The sequence below is a fragment of the Cibotium barometz genome, chromosome 36 (genome assembly GCF_041138505.1).
Source record: "Cibotium barometz isolate CiBa-2024 chromosome 36, ASM4113850v1, whole genome shotgun sequence".
Classification (NCBI taxonomy): Eukaryota; Viridiplantae; Streptophyta; class Polypodiopsida; order Cyatheales; family Cibotiaceae; genus Cibotium; species Cibotium barometz.
This window is the reverse complement of record NC_141081.1, coordinates 49841786-49848165: the sequence shown is the minus strand read 5'-3', so window position 1 is coordinate 49848165 and position 6380 is coordinate 49841786. Positions and strand designations below refer to the sequence as shown.

Here is a 6380-nt window from a genome sequence, read left to right as displayed (position 1 = left end):
TGTCAAGCTGGGCCCTTCTTCCAGATGGAGATGGAATGTGAGCAATGTGCAGAGGATGGATACGATTCGAACAACGACACTGTTTAATAACACTGGGTCCAGCTCTAAGGTGCACACATGTATGCCCTACATGAGGCCTTCCCGTCATCTCATATCCCCTCGAATCCATATAAAGTACCGGGAATATGAGGGCCTTCTCAAAGCTGAGGGACCTCAGGGGCCCAACCTTAATCTACTGTAAGGATTTGGCGCTAAGTCTGCCAACTAGGCGTGCAAAAGGCAGGAGCTTTTGGCGGTGTGAGGTGTGTATCCTAAACTGCCCAAATCCGACGTGGGTTCAATTTATTTGTTTGGGCACAATGGCGGTCTGTAACCGGCCTAAACCCTAGGTTGTTTTCGAAATTCGAGCACTTCGAACTGTAGAGTCGAGATCTCATTCTCATTCTCCATTGATGAGGCGGATTCTAACCTCCAGTGCCCGTATCCAGTTTCGGCTTCTCTCATCCTCGGCCCGCCACACCTATGCTTCACCACAGGGGGGTGGCTTCCGGGATGCGCCCCACATCACCACAGGGATGCCTTCTCTCTCCGTCGACTTCTCACATCTTCCTCTACCCCATCCTTCTCCGCAGGCCTTCCTCTCTCATCTTCCCCTTCCAGGTTGAAGTTCTGGTGTTAAGTTCTGGGCCTTGTTTTCACGGTGGTGGTTGCGAATGAGGGTTACTGTGTATATCTGGCATGCCGGGGAAATCATGGGGAAGACCAAATGTGGATCCCTTCTACAAATATGGATACTAAAGCTCTGCTGGACAAAGTTCCAGATGGATTTTTCTACATGATGGTTGGATGGCCTGGAATCGGTAAGACTACACAGTTATGTGATGCTGCAAGGGATAGGGGAGCAGCAATTTATCTTGACGGGGCTGCACAACAGTCTTTCAAAGCCATACAGGCGACTATCAATCAAAGGTACAGAAGTCTTTTTATGTCATGGAGGCGTCCTGAGGCAGGACTGGAAATCCTTAGCGAATTGTCTTTCTGGGTCAAACTATTTAGACGAAAGCATCTGGTCTTCATAGTTGACCATATTGAAAAGCTGGCTGAAGCAGATGTTTTACAGCTAGTTTCATGGGCGAAGACGCAAGCTGATGGTAAGCGCGTCAGGGTAATCTTGATGGGGTCTGAGCAGAGTACCGGGCTAATTTCCAACAGTGATACCAGAACCAGAGGTAAACTTGTGCTGTGTTATCCTCCAAGCGCTTAGGAGATAAGGGAGGCTCTGAGAAAGTTCATGAGTACCCACCCAGATAAGTATAACCTGGATGTTGAGAAGTGTCTCTACCTCCGAGGGACATGCCCAACTGAGTATCGGCATGGCAACCTCCTCGCCACAGAAGAGCATTTAATGGAGCAGTTCACAGAAATTCATGCCAGTTTTTAGTGGCAACACGGGGATTTCCGTGATGTAGGTTTTTGGTTCAAGCTTTTAGTGGCAGGGTCTAATGGCGTGTCATTGGTGAAAGACAAAGACAAGTCATTGGTGAAAGACAAAGACAAGTCATTGGTGGCTCTCCAGGAGACGTGGTACTATGTCCCTGACCGAGACAAGGTACTGTCTGATCCCTGCATTCTGTATTATAAGAAAAAGGTGTACTTTATCTCCGGCCGCAGCCGGGAAATGCATTCTGCAGAGAGCCTTACGACTTCTGCAGAGAGCCTTGCGACTTCTGCAGAGATTTCCAGGACCTCATCTTCATAGGCTTCAAGCACCAAAGCGGCAGTCGCAAGGCTCTCTACAGAAGTCTCAAGGATCTGGCAACTTTCAAATATGTCACAGAAACTGGCAAAAGAAGAAGAAAAGCTGGTGAAAGAAAAAGAAAAGCTGGTGACGGCAAAGGAGAGGATTGCGAAAATTCAAGAGTGCATGTCTAATAAGTCATATGAGGCCTATGGCCCTTTATATCAGACAGAAGGACCAGTTAAGGCTGAGCCGGTGTGAGTGGTGTATGTGAGACACCAGCAGAGGAGAAAGGTAACAAGAGTGCATGAAGTGGAAGAGCACATATAGTTCAATGTGTGATGCATGTAGGTTTGCCCTGGCACATGTTTTTTTTGGGATAGATATCTCAGTGTCTCCTTGGGTTGCACATGTTTTTTTTTTTTTTGGGATAGATATTTCAATGAGATATCCTTGGGACAATCAAGCTTGACATCTTTCTTGGATGTTTGGTATAATGTTAAACGTGTGTTTGGTATAATGTTAAACGTGGTGCTTCACTTGTTATAGGCTTATTTACTCATTCATATGTATGACTTGGCTTTCATTTTGGGATGTTGGCAGACTTGGCTTTCATTTTGGGATGTTGGCAGTGTTTTCTACATCATCATGATCGATTTCAACTTTTGGAATGTTTAAAATGATAAAAAGTAAGTTCATCTTTGGTATTTCAGCTTTTGGAACGTTTAGAATGATACAAAGTAAGTTTTATAGAAGTGGGGAGCTGAAAAACCCACTTAATTCTTAGTTCAAGGCTTTTTTTGTAAATGTGGCTTGTTCCATCTTAAAGTAGGGGTTGATGTTCTAACTCAAAGTAAACTTTGTTTAGTCTTTTAAGTTTGATTTGTAACTCTTTCTTGCTCCAACTGATTATAGAGTTAGTTTAGTTCTTTCCTACGTTTGTGTTTCTTTGTTGACATAGAGTAGTCTTGGAGTGCTAGACTCTATCATGACTGAGTATGCCCATCACCTCGGGAGAGTGATAGAAACTTAGCTCGTTGGTTTTATAAAGTATATTCTTTTGAAATAACCTTATACAAACCTGCACCTACTCTTGGGCACTGATGACGTGAGTGGGGATGTCGTAGCTTATTGTCCACACTATGCATGATAGAGTTGATGAACCTACACTTCATGTCTGGACAAACATTGGAGTTAAAGGTTTGCACTTTCGAGTCCTATTCTTTTTAAAGTTTAGCTTAATGTTTTGTTCTTGTTTGTAAGTGCTCTAGGACTAGAGTTTATAGTTCTGTTTTGCTATTTTGCGTTATTGATTAGTATCTCAGTAGAGTAGTTTTAAGTTCTTATTAATGATCAAGTCTTTGTATGATTGTGTGTGAGTGTTTATGTTTATTTTTGGAAGGTTCCTTCAATTAGGTAATTGTTTTGTAAAAAATTCTTTTTCTAGTTTTTGTTGTTTTGTTTGTTTTGTTTTGTTTATTGTTTTTCGTCTTTGTTTTTGCTTTGTGAACCATATTTCTAAACGAAAAGCTGGATGCTTTGTGTAGTGGCTCCCTCTCTTTTCATCTCCTCCACCTATTGCTCGAGACAAACAAGCCCTCTCTCTCTCTCCCCCCGTCTGCGTTGTGATTACCAACAACTACTGCTCTCTCCCTTGTGCTTGCGTTCTGGCAAAAGCAAAGCACAGTCCTCTTGCTTTGTGTGTTTGTGCCCCCTCCCCCTCCCGCCAACCCTCTCTCCCTCTGATGAGTATGGGCCCCCTCTCCTTCTACCACCCTTCTAATGAAAAGATCTACCCTTTCATGCAAAGAGTTTATGATTTTCTCATGATTAACACTGTTTTTGAACAGCAAGAAGATTATGCTCATTTTGAAGTGCATATAAGGGAGATTTTTTCGTTTTTTAAAAAAAGCTGGGAGAAGTATATAAGGGAGGTGTTATGCCTAGTTTGAGCAGAGACACACAGAGAGCTCCACTTGGGTGTTTGAGAGCTCAACTTGTGGAACTCTTGATGCGACGCGCTGCGGGATTGCGCACTTGTACATCTCTACGATAAGCAATAAAAGTGGTGATTTGTGGTAACCGTGTGTTGTTTTCTCACATTGTGGTACACTCTTGTTGTGTCATGTGTGTTGCAATAAAAGTGGTGATTTGCAGTAACCGTGTCTTGTTTTCTCACATTGTGGTACACTCTTGATGCGACGCGCTGCGGGATTGTGCACTTGTACATCTCTACGACAAGCAATAAAAGTGGTGATTTGCGATAACTGTGTGTTGTTTCTTCACATTGTGGTACACTCTTGTTGTGTCATGTGTGTATTGCAGGTGTATGCAGTGAGTGGCGTGTGTGGTCGAGATCTACGATGCATGTGTGCTCCAGGAAAACAACTCCACATTCTCTCTCCTCTTCCTCTTAATATACTTCTTATCTATCTTACATCCCGAGAAGGGCGGATTCCCTTGCGTGTGTGGTTGGGTGTGCAGGTGGAAGTGTACTAAGGGTGTGAGTTGCAGTGTTTACGTGAGTGTCTAGAGTTGTGCCATGTTTCCACTGCACGTGCTGATGGTGCCCTGATTTTGCGTGTTTAGGCTGGGCTAGTGATGTTAGGCGTTTTTCTGAAGGCTAGTTTTGCCCTAGAATGGTGCTGTGCTCAGTTCAAGTGTTCTCAGAAGCAGGCGTTTTGACTCCTCTCTAGCCCACCCAATAGGAGCGGGACAGAGGTCTTTTGGTTTTTAGATTGTGTTTGCACAGTGTGATGTATATAGGACGGTCAGAAGTTGATTTATCAGGGGTTGCAAGTCAAAAAATAGTGCTTTTGCGGGAGGTCGGACAACCATTTTGGACACAGTTTGGCAGAGGGTTGCGGCAGTGCACTAGAGGGTCTAAGGTATCAAGGTTATAATCAAGCAATCGCTCTCGACAATTCCTCAAACGGAGTCTCAAGCTGAGAGATATGGAGCCTCTAAGTTTGGAGAAAGTGTTGCAGAGTTTGTGTGCAAGGCCTAGCAATCATTTTTGGGTGCATGCTTTATGGAAAGTGGTTGGTTCATAAATTAGATGCTTTTTGCATGAACAACATGTGGTTCCTACTTTTAGAGCGTGTGGTGGAGGAAAAAAGCAAGTGGAACTACCAAAACAGCGTTGTCGCACTCTCTCGACCTCCCTTCATTATTTTGGGCATAACTTGAGCTTTGGGTGTCAAAAAAGGGCGTGGTAGTGCTCAAATCAAAGCTAATGAAAAGATCTATGCTTTCATGCAAAGGATTCATGCTTTTCTGATAATTAACACTGTTTTTGAACAACAAAAAGATGATGCTTGTTTTGAAGTGCATGTAAGAGATATGTTTTTGTTTTTAAAAAAAGCTAGGAGAAGTATAAAAGGGGGGTGTTAGGCCTAGTTTGAGCAGACACACACAGAGAGCTCCACTTGGGTGTTTGAGAGCTCGACTTGTGGAACTCTTGACACAACGCATTGCGGGATTGCGCACTTGTCCATCTCTACAACAAGCAATAGAAGTGGTGATTTGTGGTAACCGCCGTGTGTTGTTTTCTCGCAATGTGGTACACTCTTGTTGTGTCCTATGTGTATTGTAGGTGTATGCAGTGAGTGGCGTGTGGTTGAGATCTACGATGCGTGTGTGCTCTAGGCGAACGACTCCGCATTCTCTCTTCTCTCCCTCTTAATATAATTCTTGTCTATCTTACATCCCGAGAAGGGCGCATTCCCTTGCGTGTGTGGTTGGGTGTGCAAGTGGAAGTGTACTAAGTGTGTGAGTTGCATTGTTTACGTGAGTGCATAGAGTTATACCATGTTTCCAGCGTGCGTGCTGGTGGTGTCCCCTGATTTTGCGTGTGTGTTCCAGGCTAGTGATGCTAGACATTTTTTTGAGGGCCAGTTTTGCCCTAGAACGGCCGCTGCAGTTGTGCTCAGTTCAGGTGTTTTCAGAAGCAGGCATTTTGACTCCTCTCTAGTCCACCCAGTAGGAGCGGGACAAAGGTCTTTTGGTTTTTAGATTATGTTTGCACAATGTGATATACGTAGGACGGTCAGAAGTTGAGCAATATGATACAGAGAATACACAAATTCTGAAAATATTTTTTGCTTCAATCCCAAAATTATATCCTTACAGATTTTAGTTCTGGTTTTTAAATAGCAAAAAGAACTTGTCCGGGTGCCCGTGGGACGCCCATAATATGGCCGTGCTCCTGGGACACTTAAAAAGTTAGAAACTACACAAACATGCCTGGACTACAACTGGCAGTTTTTAGACACAGGAAAAATTATTACGAAATGCTGGCAAAACTGAAATGCAGGAAAAGCTTGTTAAAATCATACTACATAGTGGTTTTTTGCATATGCATGGAAATAATTACATCAAGATTCACTAATCAAACTTATTCTTGTCATTGTCACCTTCCTGCTTACTGTAGTTGGAGCGTACAAGAAAGTGGTTAACACTCCCATGTGGAATCCCTTTAGACAAAGTCTCTAAATCCTTTGGAACTTGTAAATAGACCAATGTTCCTTTTGAGAATTATAGAGGGGAACATCATCCATTTGCATAGAATTTGTCTCAATCCTGTGCGCTTATAATGGACCGTTAAGCCAAGTAGTACATCTCTTGCATGACTTGCAAGAAA

General features: G+C 43.4%; 1 pseudogene across 1 annotated transcript; it reads left to right on the top strand.

Moving 5' to 3' along the window:
• The first annotated feature begins 361 nt into the window (after positions 1 to 361).
• On the top strand, positions 362 to 3898 carry LOC147618010 (uncharacterized; annotated as a pseudogene). Its single transcript, XR_015262290.1, has 3 exons — positions 362 to 1609; positions 2342 to 2427; positions 3589 to 3898. The product of XR_015262290.1 is annotated as an uncharacterized LOC147618010 (transcript).
• Positions 3899 to 6380: the final 2482 nt, after the last annotated feature.